This window comes from Manis pentadactyla, chromosome 3 (assembly GCF_030020395.1).
Source record: "Manis pentadactyla isolate mManPen7 chromosome 3, mManPen7.hap1, whole genome shotgun sequence".
In the NCBI taxonomy this organism is placed as follows: Eukaryota; Metazoa; Chordata; class Mammalia; order Pholidota; family Manidae; genus Manis; species Manis pentadactyla.
The window spans coordinates 175,138,570-175,158,327 of NC_080021.1; the positions used below are offsets into that span (position 1 = coordinate 175,138,570).

The following is a 19,758-nucleotide window of genomic DNA, read 5'->3' on the forward strand; positions in this document are numbered from 1 at the left end:
TGCACTTAAGAAAATAATTGGTAAACCCAGAAAATACATTATATGGTGTGAAAAATATCACTTTATTTTGCCTATTAATTTATTTTCTCAACCACTGATTAATGTAGTCCAGACATACTCACTTATTTGAAGTGTCATCTTTAATATCTACTAATCAAGCATTTAGGGGAGACATCCTTTCCTATTTTAATTATCTGTATGCTTATCCTTGCATCAGTGATCTATTCATTAAATTATTACAGTTATATAAAATAATTAATATCCATATGTAAAATATTATTTTTCAGCATTTTGGTTTCTGTTATTTTCATCTCTACATTATGTATCTTAATTCTATCATTATCTCTAAATTGTTTACAGTTAGTCCTCAAGTTTTCTGAGCAATTATATTACCTATATATTAATAACGTATTTTTTCCCTACAGTATACAAAAAACTCTCATTTTATTATTCCCTCCATAGTGGTCATGATATAGGTTTTAATGTTTTCTAGATCCTGGCTTCAGTGGGAAAATCTCTATTGATTCATTATCAAGCAGTAAGTTGCATCCTTTTAAGACTGTCTTCATTTTTTTAAGATCTTTCCATCCCTGGTTAAATGCAATTTATTTTGTTCGTCTTTGTTTTGCATTTTAATTAGGAAGTTTGTTCAGCCTCTATGAAAGTCATCATTTTCTTATATAAAGTGTAGATATATTAATTATATTATTACCTTTCTTAATAAAAATCATTTTTCAACAAGTTTAACTTTGGTCATGTTTCACTATAATTTATTGCTGATTTCATTTATTTTTGCTTTAAGATATGTATTTAAAAGGAAAAAGATGAAAATAGTAATTTTTTATTTACAAATAGTACAATTTTACATACATTTAATTTCACAATTTTACTATTTGTGGAAAATGTTTATAACAATCTGGAATAATATGAATGTCATAGAAATTATGGGTTTTTTGAATATTTTAGAGTTCTAACTGCTAAAATGATCAAGTTTTATAACTACCATTAAATAATAATTTATTAGTAATTATTATCCCAAATATTTTAAAGAGCTTCTGTAGGCCAGAGGTTATTTTTGCTTGGATATATATTAACTTTTTGAAATTAGATTCTTAGCTTCTTATTTTATATATCCTGCATATATGTGTATGTCTATATCTATATCTGTACCTGTATCTATATCATCTATCTATACATAATTGTTTTTTTCCCCAAAATGACAAATTATAGAATAATGATGCATGTTTTCATATCTCCTTATGAGTCTTGCTAGGGAATATTTCTTACTTAATTTTAAAAGCACTAATCAACATTTAATTTCCCTGTCAGACAAGAACATGACTCTTAATAACCATATTTCATTTTTTTCTTTTATTGACTTTATCTTAATTCATCTACCTACTGTTAAATTATTTATTCCCTCATTTCTATTTTTCAAGGAATTTAATTAAAATGTCTCAGTATATAAAGTAAGTTTTTTCTTAGTAATCATCATGTGGATAACTTTTGAGTTAATGGCGCTTCCCTAATCTAGAGTATTTTGGAATATTTAGCATAGTTTTTCTCAACAGCAAAGAACTAAAATTAATGAAACTCTTGAATTTTCAGCCAATAGCCAGTGGTCAATCTTAGTACATATTACATGACTCATGATTTTGTTACCTCACTGTGAATCATAATTTTTTCACTGGATTTTATTTTTATAGCTCAATATGCTTATGTAATATTTATAATTATTGAGGTAAAGACAAAATAATTTTGAATAGCTTAAAATAAGCCTTTTTCAATATTCATATCAAGTTGTTAAATTAAGGGGCATATTAATTTTAAAAGACTGTATGGGGCTACATAGATAACTTTTTATTTACTACCATACAGTCTTTTGGAAAACTTAGCTTCTCAATTATAGTTTAAGTTCTGTGCTTTTGGAAGTTTTCATTCTTTTTCTTCAACTTATTAGTTTTCCAAAGTTGACTTTTGCCTTTTGCAACAACTGCTCTGCCCCATTTAAAAATAAATGACCCACTCTAAGAAATAATTTTTGCTAGTTTCACATGAAAAATCAATACAGTGCATAACTGTTTTCTGGCTTAGTAGCTAATCCAAGAAAACTAAAGGGCCGCAGACTCCAAGTGATGGATACCTCAGACATTCTTAAGTGCAGCTCTTCAAACACAGATATTTCATCATGTAAATTATTTGATCTCCCATAAGAAGTTCATACTTAAACTTGTATCTCTTTTAATGATTGCCTTATGCAGCACTGTGCAAAACTTGGGAGGCTTTTTAAAATACTGAATTTAGACTGAAATAATTATCAGCACCATGCACAAATGGGTCAAGCTTGAAAGAAAAAAAATATTGCACTGCCAGCTTTGAGTAAGACCCAAGAGGCAAGGCACAGAGCACATGATGTGGATAAGCCTTGTTTGATTATTTTCAATGAAGTTCCTCAGCTATTGTGACCAACATCTCCATTTAGGATGCGTGTTTTGCTTGGTTCATTGTTTTAAATATGCTGAGTTTTTTTAAGATAAGTCCTAGACAAATATTAAAATACCTGTGAGTCTGTCCTACCTCTGGTAGCTCCCTTGAATCCCCTCTTTACAGAGGGCAAATGTATTTGTCTTTTTTATGTTCTTGAATAACCAGAAATACTGTGATACTCCAGTGATTAAAATGACTTATTTGTATAAAGTAAATCTAGAATGCCACTTGTAAAACCATGCTGGACTAATAATTAGACATATCTCCTTATATCTTAGAACTGTTCTCCAAGAAACCATTGCCGGTTGCTGGTGGGCAGTACAGATTCAAGGTGAAGGTTACCACAGAGTATCACCCCTAACTAACAAGGTGGTTTCTGTTTCTCTCTTTTTTCTTTTCCCTTCCCTTTTTTTTCTGGCAATCCAGTCTAGGACTCTGGAAACTTAGCTAAAAGTTAAACCCTAGAGAGTAAGAGAAATAAAAAGCAGCAAAAATACATATGCTACTATTTCTATTTTAAAAACTGAATTCATTATAAAAAATTTTAATAAAGAATATTCCAAGGCCATATGAGTTTACTGGTGAATTCTATCAAACTTCAAAGAAATAATAGCAATCTCACAAAAACTCTTCAAAAAGTATAACAGAAGGAAGTCTTTTTCAAGCTGTTTTATGAAGCCAAAACAACCATGATATCAAAGTCTGGCAAAGATATTGCAAGATAGGAAAATTAGAGACCAGCGTCCCTCATGTACATGGATACAAAAAATGAAAACATATTATCAAATGGAACCCAGAAGCACATCAAATATAAGAATCATTATCAAGTTGATTTATCCTAGGAAAAGGTAAATTTGGCTTAACATTAAAAAAATAGTACAACAGATGCATAAAAATGATGTAATAAAGTTCAGAAAATTGCATGATTGTTTTCAAATAAATAAGGGAATTTCCTTTTTCAGAAAACACAATCAACATATTGCTTCATGGTAAAATACTGAAACTTCATCCCTTATATAAACAAAGCAAGGAGATCCAATCTCATTATTTCTAATCTGCCTCCTACTGGAGGTTCTAGCCAGTGCAATAAGCAAGAAAATGAAATAAAAGTTAAGTATAGAGAAGAGGAAGAAGTAAAATTATCTTCATTCACATATAACATTGTTTATATAGAAAATCCTAAGAAACCTAAAAAATCTTTTAGAAGTGAATTTAGTAATGTAGTAGGATGCCTATCTGTGCCTCTGTGTCAAAGTGGGTTCAGTGCACCATTGGTGCCAAACCATTGATACTTCCAATATCACTTGCCACGTTCCCCCCCACCCCAGCACCACCACCCCCTCTCTCTCTATATATATATATATTTATATTTATTTATTTATATAATTTTTGGCCTCCTTTTGTGAAAATAAAAAACTACACAAGGACTGACATCTTATCTGTTTCACTAATGCATCATCAGTTCCAAGAACAGTAATTAATAAGTGGTAAACACATTCAATAAACACTTATTGAATTTAGATGGTTTGTATCTAGGATTTTAAAATATCATGATAATGGAAAGGAACAGTTTTATCTAAACAAAAGGAATTTAACAGGTTAATGAATGTACCAACTCGAATTAGCTTACTCTTTCTTTGCTATGAGTCAGTTTTACAAGGTTTCAAAGTTATAGATGTTACCTTGAATCTGGCCCACGGGGTTATAGCTTTCTAGATCCTTTTTCTTGACTTTGAGTGCAGAGTACATGCATTGTTTCACAAGAATGCCAGACAGTTGTCTTTACTTGTCCAGAACCCCTTGCCATTTAGTCCCCTTTGCACTAAAATGCTGACATATTAAATGGCTCATAATTCAAAAAGCACACACCTAAAATGACAGATCCCTGATTTACTGTAAGATTTATAAAGCTGACTCAAACAGTGTTACTTTGCCAATACAATACTTATGTTTTAGAATTATTTGTTTCATCATGTTTTATCAGACACAGGACATAATGCCCTATAGAGAGCTCCCAGAAAAGGTTTGCTAGACTCTTAATTTTAAGTTGCTTTCATTTAGGCACAGATTTACAAACACCAAATACAGGTTATAGTTTTGTTTTTGAAACACACAAAACAATTTTCATTACAGAAATTTATCAGTGAACCATTGAAGTTTGAAGGAAAAAAATGCCTTACTTAATCAAGTATTTGCAAAGATAAGGAAGATGGACAAGGGTTTTTTAACAACTCTGCCTACATGTATACATACATACAAAATTCTTACATATGTTCTTTATACAATAGTTGTTCCTCTACCTCACAATGGCTATGTATATTCCTTCCATTTAAATTGTGTACATTGTTTAAAGAAAGTTTAAAGAAAATTTCAAGTCTATTTCTCCTTAACTGAAACTAAGTCTATCCCAGGCAGATACTTGGGCAGATACTTGACAAAAATAGTGTGAGTGAGTTTTCACTAGGTCTCTTACTCTGAGATGTTGGAATCTACCAGTCAGATCAGAAACCATGGAACTGTGCAATATACTTCTGTATTATCACTTCAGGAACCCCACGGTCTTGGTGGGGTGATGGACAAGGAGCTGGGAGAACAAGCTCTCCTGGAAGAGAAATCATCTCTTTATGATTTCTGGCCTGTGCTGAAACTGCTCAGGCAGTGAGCAGCTTTCCAAATTTAGTTTTCAGTGTGGCCTCTTATCTGTGCCGGGCCCCACTATGTCTCACACTGATCTTTTCTACATTCTCCCTAATGTAATAGTGTCTTTAACCGGAGAATGCCTGCTTCATTAAGAGAGGACTATGCTCCACTGAGAAAATTTTAAAATGGCCACTCAGAGTGGAAAAGTTTTATTTAAAAGCAAGTTCTGCAAACAACAACTTTGGCTTGATGGATGTATCCTTGGCTTTCAATCCCAGGTGCAGATACCACCAAGGGATGCTGACTGCCACTGAAAAGGGATGTCTGCATGGAAAATCTCTCTCTCTAACTCAATCAGAACTCCAATCCTTGATCCTCCAAATGACAGAATAATTGGTAAGTTCTGGCAATGCTTTACTTGTAATCTATAAATTTCATTATTCTCCCAGCACTTTATTCACTTAGGGAATGATTTAGTAATTCAACAGTTATTAATTGAATGATTACTGTTCTAGATAATGTTCTAGGCAGTGGAGATACAGTAGTGAACAAGAGACCAAACCCCTGCCCTTAAGTCTTTGCTTTGCAAAAAGAATATTGACCTACTTTCTCAGGAAGGGATGTTATGAGTCAACTTTAAATTGTGTCCTTTACTGAAGCCCCAATTGTCCTATATCTAACACTAATTCCTTTATATTTTAAATTTATCATGCCTTTTATATTTTTATTGTGCTAATGTAAGATTTTCTTTGTGTTTGAGGCTTTGATCACTTTAATAGTTTTTACAGGTCTTACTCTAGAAGAATGGACTCCAGTTTTTCCAGAAAGGAGAACAAATATCAGCTGAACTTAATAACTTGAGTTGTGTATGTAGAGTCATTATTTTCTGTACCTAACTGGGTCAAAAAAATAAGATTACCTTACTCATCAAAAAGATACTCCAACTCTGTTCCTTTTATTTCCCTGTGACTCTTTCCTTCTTCCCTGCTGAATGGCAATTTCTAGCACAGATCAGGAATGTTGCTACAATAAGAAACGAAATATTGAGGTTTAATGCTTTGAATGTAAAACAAATGTAACACATGATATTTTCTACAGAAATTGTATGTCAGGATGTACATTAGAATGCAAATTCATTTTATTGACCGATGTGCCTACTTCATACATGTGCTAATTTACTAGATCAGATATGGCAACACTGCTGCTTAAAAGCTTTGCCAGTGCAACATAGGAGGCATCCACTTTCAAAAGTAATACTGATGATTATTGGCCAAGTAAATTTAACAATCAGGAACAGAAACTACCCTGAAATATATAGAAATTAGTTATCTAGGGAGAAAAAGAAAACAAATCTCAGGGCTGCCAAAGTCTACTTCACAGGTCCGAACCAGTGACAATGTTGAGATCTTCTGGAAATTAAAGCTGTACTATATTGAATCTGTTACAACAAATGTCAGGATACTTTTGACTTTTGGATAGTGTAGCTGTGGGAGGAAAGCGTGTTCCCAGCCCCGGACAAATAAACCAGTGAAACCAATGAAGCCGAAATCAGTTGAGGGAATAACTAAAGTGGGAGAAACGCGTTTATGGTTTACAAGAAGCCTGGCCCCATTCTTCCCTCTCCTGGCAGCTACTACTAGCTAAGCCGTTTCTCTCCTTCCCAGCCTGTGCTCACCTCTCCCCCCTTGGGAACACCTATTGATATGGAAATAGACTAAGGAGAGAACCGCTTCTCTCCACCCCTTGTAAACACCTATTGATACGGAGAGGGACTAAGGCCAGGTGAGAGATTCTGGAAATATTGCAACTGTACCCACAGATAGACTACCAACAAAAGTGAAAGAAAAACAACCCAGTCTTTTAGTTCCAATGTGGGAAAGAAACTAGTTCTTCCCTGCTGTTTCTTCTCTGTGTGTCTCCTTCACTACTCGCACAGAACACTTCACTTCTGAAAATCCTGTTCCCCAAACATGGGAAGATTTCCCCCCACAACAAGCAACTCACTGTGACACCAGCAGTGTATCTGGGAATTTAACACTAACTACCTGGAGATAGCATCAGACTCTGCAGGTTATGGGCTCATTCCCACAAGACTGCCACCCGCCCCGCCCCCCACCTCCTGCTTCAGCCCCCAGTGACCACCTGGCCAGTAGAGATCAGAGATTCCAACTCTTCCAAACAGACTTACTCAGGTTGGGCTCATTTGCCAAAACAGCTTACAGAGCTCAGGGGGAAACACTTACGTTTACCAGTTTATTAAAGGATATGATAAAGAGTACAGAAGAAGAGCCAGATAAAGAGATGCATAGGACGAGTCTGGGAGGGTCTTGAGCATAGGAGCTTCTGTCCATGTTGAGTCGGGTTGCATCACCCTCCCCGTGTGCTGTGTTCACGGGCCTGGAAGCTCTCTGAATCCTGTGCTATTGGAATTTTATGGAGGCTTCCTCAAGTAGGTATGTGCAATTATTAACTCCATTTCCAGCTGCTCACCCTCTTTGGAGGATGGGGCTGGTCTGAAAATTCCTCTAATTATGGTTTGGTCTCCCTGCCCAGAGTTGCCTCAATAGAACAAAAGATGCTTCTAGTGCCCTTATTGTTTAGGAATTTTCAAGGATTTCAGGAGTTCTGTGTCAGAATCTAGGGGCAGAGACCAATATATATGTTTTCTATTATATCACACAAAACTATTTCCAGTATTAGAACTTACTCATTTTAACAAAATGCTACACTGTTGCCCTTTTCGCCACTGTTTTTAATGAGTCAGAATTTGGCAAAATGAAAAGGGGTCACACTATTAGCTGCTTGACAGGGACAAGGAGTAAAGTCCTCCCAGTGTGGGATATATAGCATTGATAAGGAAGTACCAGCCTAGCCAAACTTCACAAAAATGGTTAACAGAACAGAAAGAAATGGTAAATGGAAAAACAATCAATGTGGTGATGAAAGCAATTTCTAATATATGAGGATGATAAAGTAACATATATATTAACTTCAAATTTGGTATAAGGGTGACTTTGGAAGGGCTGTCCCCTGTCTTATCTATTATGGATTACCTTTTAAGGTGAAGATGCTTTAAAGGTAAGTAAACATATGCTATACTATTTGGATAACATAACATTTATGTAGAGTTCTTTTAAAATGCTCATGGTCATAAGCTCATTTGAGAGCTCTGTGAGGTCAGGCAGGGACAGTATTATTATTATTATTATTATTATATTCTGAGATTCATGGTAGTAATTGACTGGCTCAGCAAGAATTGGAGCAGAGAGTCAGATCTCACCTTCATTCCATCACAGTGCTGCCTAACAGACAACTAAATATGGCAAAAGAAAATGGAAAGACTAAAGGAGAAAATTTTGGCACTGTGTATCACATATAAAGAGCTCATATCATTACTATCTGAAAAACATTTACACACTGAGGTAAGAACAGATTTACCCAAAAAAAAAAAGAAAAAAAATGGGCAAAGACATGAACAAACAATTCACAGAGATATGTATTAAAATGGCTCTTAAGCATACGAAAAGATATTTAATCTCAAACATACATAGATAAATGTAAATAAAAACTGTAATGAGATATTTCTAAGATACCACATTGGCAAATATTAAAACATAAACAATAATAAAATCACTAAATTTTTAGGAATTTTCTGCTAGAGAAATTATAAGGAGACAATCATACATTTACTTTTTGACCCTAAGTTCCACTTCTTGAATTTACCTTACAGATGTGCTTCCAACAGTATGGAAACATATATTTGCCAAAGATTATTCATTAAAGCATTGTTTGTTATTGCAAAATATTGGAAATTAAATGGTTATGCATAGAAGAGTGTTGAGTAAACTATAGTGTATAAAACAAAGTACAACGCAGCTATATAAAAGTATAAGCTATGTATAATATATGTCTGTCAACTGATATGGAGAATTTTCAAGATATCTATTCTTAGAGGGGAAATGCAAAGGGCAAAAGAATATACCTTTATATTTTCTGTAAGAAAGAAATAGAGATAAGGAAATATATGTATATATAGTACATAAAATGTGTATTATATATGTATATATTAAAATAATATAGGCATAATTATGTAAACATACATATATACCTATTATGTATAAGATTTGTAAACATGGATGTATATATTGCTCATTTGTATATAAAGAAATGAACAGAAAGGGTAAACAGAAACAAACAGAAGAAACAAACTACAAATGAAAGAAAATGGTTTCCTGTAGGAGATGGGTGGAAATAGGTTGAAAATGATGGAGAGATTAAAATGACAGAGAATGGATACAAGAAAATGATATTTAATATAAACACGTGAGATATAATTATCTGAGATGCATTTTTAAATCAGTCACTCTGGCTGCTTATTAGCTTATTAGCAGCTTTAAAGAGGGATTTCTTTATGGGAAGCTTTAAAACTAGAGGCTGAAGGAATTTTTTGGATTATCTGTGGATTTGATATCATCCTTGATAATCGAGAACTCTTCATCAGGACCAGGTAAAACTCTGTAAGTCAGAAGTCAGCTTCTATAAAGCTGGCCTTACATAGTTCAGATATTTCAAGAAACTTAATTTATCATATGTTCTTATAGCCACTTTCATAAATTGATTATATTGTGGACCAATTTTTTTAATTTATTTATTTTTAGAACTACACTATGTTGTAGTTCTATGCTAGTGTTTGATTAAAAAAAGGAGATTTTTTAATTAAAATATTGTTTCCTTCATCCAATCTCCAGAGGCATAGTAATATGCACAGTTAATTTTGAGGTATAGTCCAAAAAAAGAAAAAAAAATCGAGCAATTGCTTCTAAATGTCTATTCTATTCTAGGTAAAAGAGAGAAAATTTCTGAGAGGAGAATGTTATTGAGAAGGATTTTCTAAATAAAGATTGTCAGGCCAGTGGTAAAAATTACAGGAATCATTTTGAACTAGTTTTACTCCTTTTGGAATTTAAAAATCAAGCCGCTAAAATTAACAGTTGCAGTGTTAACAGTGAATGCTTGTTAAGTTGAAGCAGTTAATCACCAGGAACAGCATATTAAAACTGTTAATTTGTAGGTTTGAAACTTCCTTTTAATTAGAGCTGTAGGAAAAGTTTCTTCTTCAAAGTAAACCTGAGATCTCATGGCTTGCTATTCTGCCTGTGAAATTTCACAAAGAAAAGACCTTTTAGAGGGGAGGGTCCAGGTGAGATGGGGAAATTCAAGGGCTTGAGTTTAGTGCTTGTTTTTTCTTGGTCTTTAAAAATAGCCTATAACTGCATGGCATTGTTTTTTATTTCTGAAGGTGACTGAAGCTACTGGATTGGGTAAGCATTCTGCAGAGTGTGTGTGGTTCTACCCACCTGACATAAATATTTAAAAAGAAAGCAAGAAGATGACATTTCTAGACACAATATCTAAAAAGCTACTATCACAGTGGCAGCTTTTTGGAAAAAAGGGAGTTGTTGACAACCATTTATTTGCTATCAGTAGGTTCCAGAGGCCAGCTTCTCTGACCAATACCTCTCTGATTGTAGTGTTACTGGAGGGAGGTTGGTAAAAATGCAGATTCTTTGGCCATTATGAGAATCGGATTCAGTCAGTTTGCAGTTAGCCAGGAATCTCTTTTTTCAGTGTGCATCCTAGAAATTGTTAATTCAGGCACTTCAGAGATTGACTTTGAGATGGGCTTTCATTGACTCACATCCTCAACATTGCTTTTAGCCTCTGATTTTGGAGAGCTCTCTGTGTGAATGAGGACCAACAAAAGTCAAAGGGCACTATAGAAATGGCATTCATCAATAAATGAAAATCACAAGTATTATGGAATTTATAAGTACCAGTAAACATTATTATTGAAAATAACAATAAGGAAAAGAAATGAAGCAACTTCTAATGTAGGAACGTTTATGTCAACTAATTAAATAAAACACTTGCAATGAAAATGGGCAACCAGAACCCAACCACAAACAAACCATCAACCAGGAACATTTACATCAGACTTTCTCATGCTGTTGAGTCCTAACAGCCTAACATGGACTTCTATTTACAAAGAAAACATTAACAAAAAATTTGTGTATTTGTGTACTGAGCATTTATTACTCATTCTGTGCCTTACTAGAAGAAAACATATTTCTAGGTTCTCAGGCCTAGCACGATATATGGCATATAGCAAACACTTTGTGAATTTTTCTTGAATATGATCAATTCCATTAATATTCCATGATATTCATTTCTTTCACATGTTACAACCCAGTTAAAATACTCAACTCCGGGCATCCATCATGGCAGCAGTGGTAGGGGAGATCAGTGACAAAGACGTAGGCCCTGAGTCAGCCAGACTTCACTGCTAACATCTGCCAGCTATGTGTAATTACTCGTGCAATACTTCAATTCTCCCAGCATCCATAATTTAAAAATTGGACAATAAAAAAAATCACCTTCAAAGGGTGTTCCGTAGGTTAAATCAGCATTCTTTGTGTCACATAATGCACAAAAATATAATTATTCCCTGGAACAGCCATATGCAGTTATAAGGTTTCTAATTTAATGAAGAAAAACTTAATATTTTAATCATATATATGCTAAAAGATTAATTATGTTGATGACGGTCAGGTCAGAACTAAAAATCCAAGCTATAGGGGCATAGCTTGATAATTAAGGTTAAAGCATAAAGATAATTAAGGTTAAAACATGTGTTCTTGGTAATGATGGGAAAAAATCATTCGGAAGTAAATGCTACAAGTAACTCTAAGCAAAATCACAATTTATTGACATACAGCATACTTATGTATGAACGTATAAGCATATACACACATACCACAACATATATCCAGTAATACTTCTTTATGTATCTATAGGAATAACTGCATTTATTAGCAACTTTATTGGGATGTAACTGACACAATAACCTATATATATACTTGACAATTTGATAAGTTTTAGAACATATACACATGTGTGAAATACAGTAATCAGACAACCACAAACAAACCATCAACCAGGAACATTTACATCAGACTTTCTCATGCTGTTGAGTCCTAACAGCCTAATACTGACTTCATTCCCCAAAAGTTTCCCTATGCGCCTTTGTAACTCCTCCCCACCTTGTTAGTTTTTAAAATGTCTGTAGAATCTATAGTGATCTCTTCTTTCATTACTGTTTTAAAAATTTGTGTCTCTTTTATTCTCCATAGATTAGTATAACTAGACATTTACTAATTTTATTGATCTTTTCTAAGAATCAAGTTTTGATGCCATGGATAATTTTTCCAATTGAATTATGTTTTCTATTTCTTTTATTTATTTCTTTTTTTGTATTTGAAATACAGTTATTTCTTAAGGTGGAAGTTTAGATCAATCATTTTTACATCATTCTTTTCTAATTTAAGTTATAAATGCTATAGATTTCCCTCTGAACACTTCTTTAGTTACATTTCATAATTATGGAATGTTTTGTTTTGGAGAAATCAAATTTAGCCTTCGTTTAGAGCTAATGCATCTCCACTTCCTCATGTGGGCTCCTGTGTCTCTTACTTAATTCCCTGTAAAAATTAGTCAGTGAAGTTTCTCCGCTCTGGCTTGGGAGGAACATAAGTGATTGCCGACTCTGTTTGCTCTGAGAATTGTTTTCCATACAGCAACACTATTAAATGTCCTTTCCTCACAAATCATTCTTATCCAACAGAGTTAGGTTTTGCCCTCTGCATGTACAGACTTGCATTCAGACAGAGCTTCAACGGGACCCCTATGCAGATTTCTGGACCTCTTTCTCTGCCTAGTCTATGCTTGGTGAATGAATAAAAACAGATAATAACTCTAATGGCTCACTGTAGACATTTGGTTTCTTATTAGCATAGCATGAAACTTACAGAGAAAAATAATATTTTGAATTAATTTGCCTCATGGGAAAAGAAATGGTACTTATTTCTAGAAGATCAAAAATATCTTTTCTACTTTACTGTAGCACACAGATTGAACTTAATAAAAGAACAGCAAAAGAGAAAAGAATCCTTGTTATTTTAAAACAGTTAATTTTGCCCCATTGTGTTAAATATTTATAAACAGTGCTGATCAGCATACTACCAGGCAGTGAAATACAGTATCAAACTATTATAAAACCCTCTAATATAGATTAAACATCTTTTCCTTATCTTAAGAATTTTATGCATACATTATTTTCAACAAATACTCAAACCTCATAAATAGATGCTACAGCCTGAAATCATTTCATTGTCCAAATTAGGAAGAATATGATTCCTGTATCTAGGGTTAAAGGTAAGAAAATAGATCTTTTTGCCAAAAACTTTTAAAGAACTTTTTAGATAAGGAGTGATTTGCACATGCATGTAAACCATAAACTAAACATATGCCTTTTGAACTTACTGCTATAAACATCTTTCAATTGCCTGAAAAACACATTTTACAAAACTTCACAAATTCTTCTATTCTGCTACTAAGCAATAGAGATTTTTGATACACATTTGGTTGTTACCATTCATGCATCTTAGAGAACATTAACACAATAAAATGCATTGAACTCAAACAATGCTGTCCATAATTTGTATTTAATTTAATAAAATATTAGAAGCTATGTTGATTCTGATCATGATGAGGGTTATAATGAAGAAATGCAAAGGCTCCCATAGGAATAACATACGAAGATTACTGGGTAAATCTCTAGCTACTGTAGGTATCAAGTATGGATATAGTTAAAGTCCCATTACAATATCCTCAGAGGAGAGCAAGCTGGTCATAAAAAATAAAGCGACCATTTACTTTTTCTCTTCAAGAATCTGGCACTGCTGATGTTATCAAATCTGTAGAGTTTCATTCTTACATATATTTGAACTTGCCCTTCACCCCACAAAATGTTTCCCTTTCTCCACAGACTCTGTCTACTTAAATGCTAGGTAAAGCAAGAGCTCAGTATAGTCCTAAACATTTGCATAAACCCTGCCCAGAGTATCACTCTGTGATACTTATTCGTGGTCTCAATGTTTTAGAGTGGAGAAATTTTCCAGTCCTTACATAGCAGAAAATCTAAATATTGCAAAACAGGAGATCGTAATTGACCTGAAAATTCATGCATCCTTAACACATTCTTTCTTCCTTTTATATCCTAGCTCTCTAGTCTACCAAGGCTAAGTAAGTTATGACCATATAAGAGACCATGTGATTTAAGTCCAGATAGATCTAGATTCAAATCTCAACGCACATGGTTAGTATTTGTATAATATTTGGTAAGTTATATCAATGAAATCTTACTTTAGTTATTGATACTCTTATTTTCATAAGATTATGAAAATTAAAAGTAAGTCATACATACCTGGAACAAAATAGGAATTCATTACATGAATATAGTATTAAAATAAGTTTTGGTAAACTGGATGGCTTTGGAGTTAGTCAAGTCCAAGCAGAACAGACAGAAAAGACAGTTTCCTGGAGAAGTTAAAATGTGTTCTAATCCTAAAGAGATTTTGGCACTGGGCAGTCAGTATCATGGATACTACCTGTAAGAAAGTGGTTTTCACATTTCCATCTGAGCTTTCACCTTTAGAGCTCCAGGATTATTCCTTGCTGCTATCCTCTTTTTGAGCATGGGCTATCTCTTCTTTTTAGAGAACTTGTCTCTATGAATTTATGGAATTACATTTCTCCCTAGAGATTTCAATTTTCATCAGTTTTTTTGTCTGGTTTATTAATTTTTTTCCTTCAATAGATTGACAAGATTCTCCAAGGTACAGAATCCTCTTACACTAAGAAAGGTCATCCATGATGTCCCCATTTCTTTTTAGATAGGATAGCACTCATGCCAGGGAATAATTCAGATTCTTTCACACTACGAAATATTTCAAGTAGATGGGACAACACAAAGCCATGATGTTTTCAGTTGCCAATGGTAAGAGTTTAGGCAGGATTGTTCCATCTTCTTTGCCTTCTTCACCATTTCTCACATCTGCTCTACTCCTGGACTTCATGCTTTCTAGGACATAATTTCTGTTTGTGTATCATTCCTTAAATACACATCTCTGTCGCAACTTCAAGATATTTTATCTTTTACAGCAATTTTACAAAACATAGAATTTGTTCTTGAAACTAAATAACCATTTTTACATCAATTGCTTAGAGAATGTTTCTTGCAATATACCTCATTCCCACAAAATAAAATAGCAATTATTTAAGTGACCTATGTGATAGCTTTTAGTTGTGAGCATATTTAAGGGGAAACAAAACCTAACAGAATTTCATAGATTGAGATAATTTGTATTCACTATAATTTGCCATATTATAAGGCTGAAAAATAATTTATAATATTAAAACTAAGGGAAAATGTTATTTTAAGAGCTCACTTCCAGAATTTTTCTCAGGTAGAAAATTTGTCTGTTTTGAAACGTACTTTAATGTGCCTATTTGGTGTGAAGATGAAGCTATCTGAGTATATGCTGAAGGACTGAGATGAGACCAAAAAAAGTAGCTAGAAAAACATATCCCTGCCAACACACAAGTATGACGAGTATGATTTTGGATGAGCGGTTGTGGTCTAACAAGGTCGGGATGATAGAAGATGAACCAAGTATCCTGGCAGGCTGGGATTCTGTATGGCGGGAGGAGTTGTGTGAAGCTTCTGAGGAAAGGAATGGCGAAGGAATTTTTAAGAATGTGAATTAGTGATATTAGTACCATTAATATGCTGCACACCCTGCAATGCGATGTCATTTCTGTTAGGTCAAAAACTATGCAGATGTTTCCCTCACTACAAGTCTTACTGCTACTCCTTTATGGATGGGAGAAACGTTGGGATCTAATGGAATGAAGAAACGTGGAGACGTAGAACAGGCACAGGCACGAGGGAATCGTAGACTGGGTGTGGGCATCTGAAGCACAGAGGCACCCTGAAGAAACAGAAACCCCCCACCAGTCTAAAAATAAATGATAAATCTCCAGATATTGGAAGAAACACTAATTTTTTCACTTAAGATATTTCAGTTACATTTAATCAAAATGTCCCAAACCAGAATGTCTTGGTTGAAATACAAGAAGTAACTAAGAATACCTTAGTCTGAGATGGTTGTAACATATAATTTGACCTCTCTGACTATATTTGCAGAAGTCGCCCCTTATGTGTGGTTTTGCTTTCCATGCCTCACTTACCTGCGGTCAGGAAGCAGATGATCCTCCTTTTTCAGGTCAGAAGGCCTAACCTGATGTCACAAAGCCCACATCATCCACCTCACTTCCTCTCTTCACGTTGACTCTCATCAGTATGAGAAGGGTGAGTTTATAAGATATTTTGAGAGAGAGAGAAACCAAATTCACACAACTTTTATTATGGTATTTGTTGTAATTGTTCTATTTTATTATTAGCTGTTGATCTCTAACTGTGCCTAATTTATTAATTAAACTTTATCATAGGTATCATAGGTACATAGGAAAAAACATAGTATATATAGAGTTCAGTACTCTATGTGGTTTCAGGCATCCACTGGGGGGTCTTGGAACATATGACCCCTGGATAAGAGGGGACTACTGTAATAAAGCCTCCCATTAATTAATTTTAAGCCTTGTGGTGAAAAGTAACTGTGCAATTGTGTTATTAGGCCATGCTGAGGACACTTGAATACTGTGGACCTGAAATAACTTTGCATTCTACAAGTCAAATGAACATCCAGGCACTGTATTTACAGATTTAGTTGTCTTTGTATTAATAAGTAAATGTAGGTAACTTTGCTAATGGTAGTGACATATACTCTGTATCCATAAAGACTGTCCTTCATTTTAGAGACACAGCTATTAACAAGGACTGTCTGGTCTGTAACCACCTTGCAGAAACTCCGTACCTCTACATCTTAGCTTTCCCCTAAGATTCATATTTTTATTTGCAGCTTTTAACTCAACACCTCTAAAATTGAAATCAGGTCTCCCCCTTGGTTCCCTCAAGTTCCCAGGTTTCTAATCATGCTGGTAACACCACCATCTACTCATTTACTAAATCACTGGACACCCTCTCTATTCCCCTCGCCACCCCTGTCATCTCCATCTCAGGCAGTTCTGGAGTCCGGAAGCATCTTTTTGTCCTCTCCTTTGTCACTACATCAGTTCACAATTTCTAACTTCACCTCACCTCCAGTATCTCCAATTCACCCTCTTCATGATCATGTAGAACATAAATTGATTATGTTACTCTCCTCAAATATATCTTTGAAATGATTGTCTTTTCACTATAATAGTAAGAAACACTTTTAAAGAGTTTATCTTTAGTAATGTTTACCAACCAAATTTTTTAATTAAGTATTATTAATATACACTTTTATGTTTCACAAGAAAAACAATGTGATTATTACATTCACCCTTATTATCGAGTCCCCCCCATACCCTGTTGCAGTCACTGTCCATCAGTGCAATAAGATGCCACAGAGTCCCCATTTGTCTTCTCTGAGCCACACTGATTTCCCTGTGATGCCCTACACACCATGTGCCCTAATCATGATACCCCACAATCCCCTTCTCCCTCCCTACCTACACACCCTCCCCACCCCTCCCTTTTGGTAACCACTAGTCCCTTCTTGGAGTCTCTGAGTCTGCTGCTATTTTGTTCCTTCAGTTTTGCTTCGTTGTTATACTCCACAAATGAGGGAAATCATTTTGTACCTGTCTTTCTCTGCCTGGCTTATTTCATTGAGCATAATACCCTCTAGCTCCATCCATGTTGTTGCAAATGGTAGTTCTTTTTATGGCTGAATAGTATTCCATTGTGTATATGTACCACATCTTCTTTATCCATTCATCTACTGATACCAGTTAGGATGGCCAACATCGAAAAGACTAGGAACCACAAATGCTGGCAAGGATGTGGAGAAAGGGGAACCATCCTACACTGCTGGTGGGAATGTAAATTAGTTCGACCATTGTGGAAAGCAGTATGGAGGTTCCTCAAAAAACTAAAAATAGAAATATCAGCCTATCTTTTTAACCTTCTCATATAATACTTCTCCAAACATCCTTTACACTTTAAACATATCAAAAAATTTCTCTCACCCCAAGCACAACATATTTATTTTTACCTCCATATTATACCTTGACATTCTTCTCTCCCTCTACTGTTGGAATCACTACTTATTCTTTAAAATGTCACTACCCCTCTAAAAGAAGGTATACATTCCATTAGCAATAAAAAAAATAGTTGCCACTGATTAATATATTAAATTTAGAATCGATTAGATTCTACAAATCTCCCAAATGACAATTACAATAAATAGATTTAGTTGTTTCACACCAATTCATGGCACATTAAAGAGTGAGATGACTGGCTAGTAAAACTCCATGTATTTCACAGGATGACACCTCACTACAACAGGGATGTGAACACTTATGTCAGGCAGTTGGTAGCCTTTCATTTCTATGAGCAAAAGTTGAGAAGAAGATTAATGACTTCACTCTGGAAGTGCATGCTTAAAATAAGGGATTTTTAAACAGCTTTGAAGGGTCAGCAGAGCACTGTAGGCTAAGGATATGCCTGAAGAAGATTGAGGTCATGTAGCCAATTGCACTGGGGAATATTTGCATTTGGCTAAAGACTTACCTTCAATAGAAAACATCCCACATGAAGAAGATTCAAGCAATAAAAGGAAATCTTAGTATGCCCCACAAAGACTAAAAGGCTAGACAGGAATTTTCCTTCAAGAAAGTAAAAGAAAACCAGCTGACTAAAAACATTGCTGCAGGGAGTAGATACACAACAGGGACATCGGTGAAAAGGGAAGCCTGAGCCAACCAAACAAAGGGCAGCATAAGCTTAACTGAAACAAATGAGGTATTTCTGCCAAGAAGTAGTTTTTAAAAAAAGAAAAAAATTTTTCTAGATAGACAAGATATATAGAGAGAATAGTTTTTCTGAGTTTTCAGGGAGCCAAGCTTTGAACAGATGAGGTGGGTGGAGGAGATCATAGCCCAGCAAAAGATCAGAGCGAGAAGAAAATTTATACCTAACTTCTTCCAAACCCATTATTTTGCAGATGAGAAAAACTGATGCCCAGAGACTGGAAGATCTTGCTCTGATTCACACTCCAGTGCCCCATGAGGATTGGTACCTTTACACCTAAAGAATGCAATGTATTTCTGGAACACTTCCCTCCATGCCCATATGAGTGGACCATTTCTTGTATGAATATTATTATTTTTGTCTCTTAAGGTATAGCTATCTTAATGAGGTGTAGAAAATTTGAGAATTAAGCCACAAAATTGTTTTTTAGGATTAAAATGTCCTCTTTCTTGACCTTCACTAATGTATCTAGCTGTCTGAGGACACTCCTTAGGGGTGAAATTGACGGTTAATATTTATCCTATGAGTAGGGACAAGAGAGACTGGAGAGTCAATGTTGTAAGAAATTTTCTTTTTTCTTTCTTATAGCTTATATCAATAAAGAAAAATCTATATGCCTCAAAACATGTTATACTTGCAAGTCAGAGAATCCATGTATCATTGCTTATTTCTTTTTGCTCTCTTAAAGAGAGCAAAGTTTTCTTTTCCTTTTTTAATGTATCAGTGTTTTCTGTCTTTTATGGATCAGCAAAAGAGTTTAGGTCTATAGTTAGGCATAAGCTTAAAAGAGAAGCTGCATTGCTACTACCTTATAA

At 34.5% G+C, this 19,758-nt stretch overlaps 1 long non-coding RNA gene across 1 annotated transcript; it reads left to right on the forward strand.

Annotated features, from left to right (window-relative positions):
- Positions 1-493: 493 nt before the first annotated feature.
- Positions 494-16,390, forward strand: LOC118918882 (uncharacterized). The gene is made up of 4 exons (XR_005027296.2): positions 494-538; positions 2,766-2,856; positions 5,406-5,523; positions 16,286-16,390. It is a non-coding gene; the product is annotated as an uncharacterized LOC118918882 (long non-coding RNA).
- Positions 16,391-19,758: the final 3,368 nt, after the last annotated feature.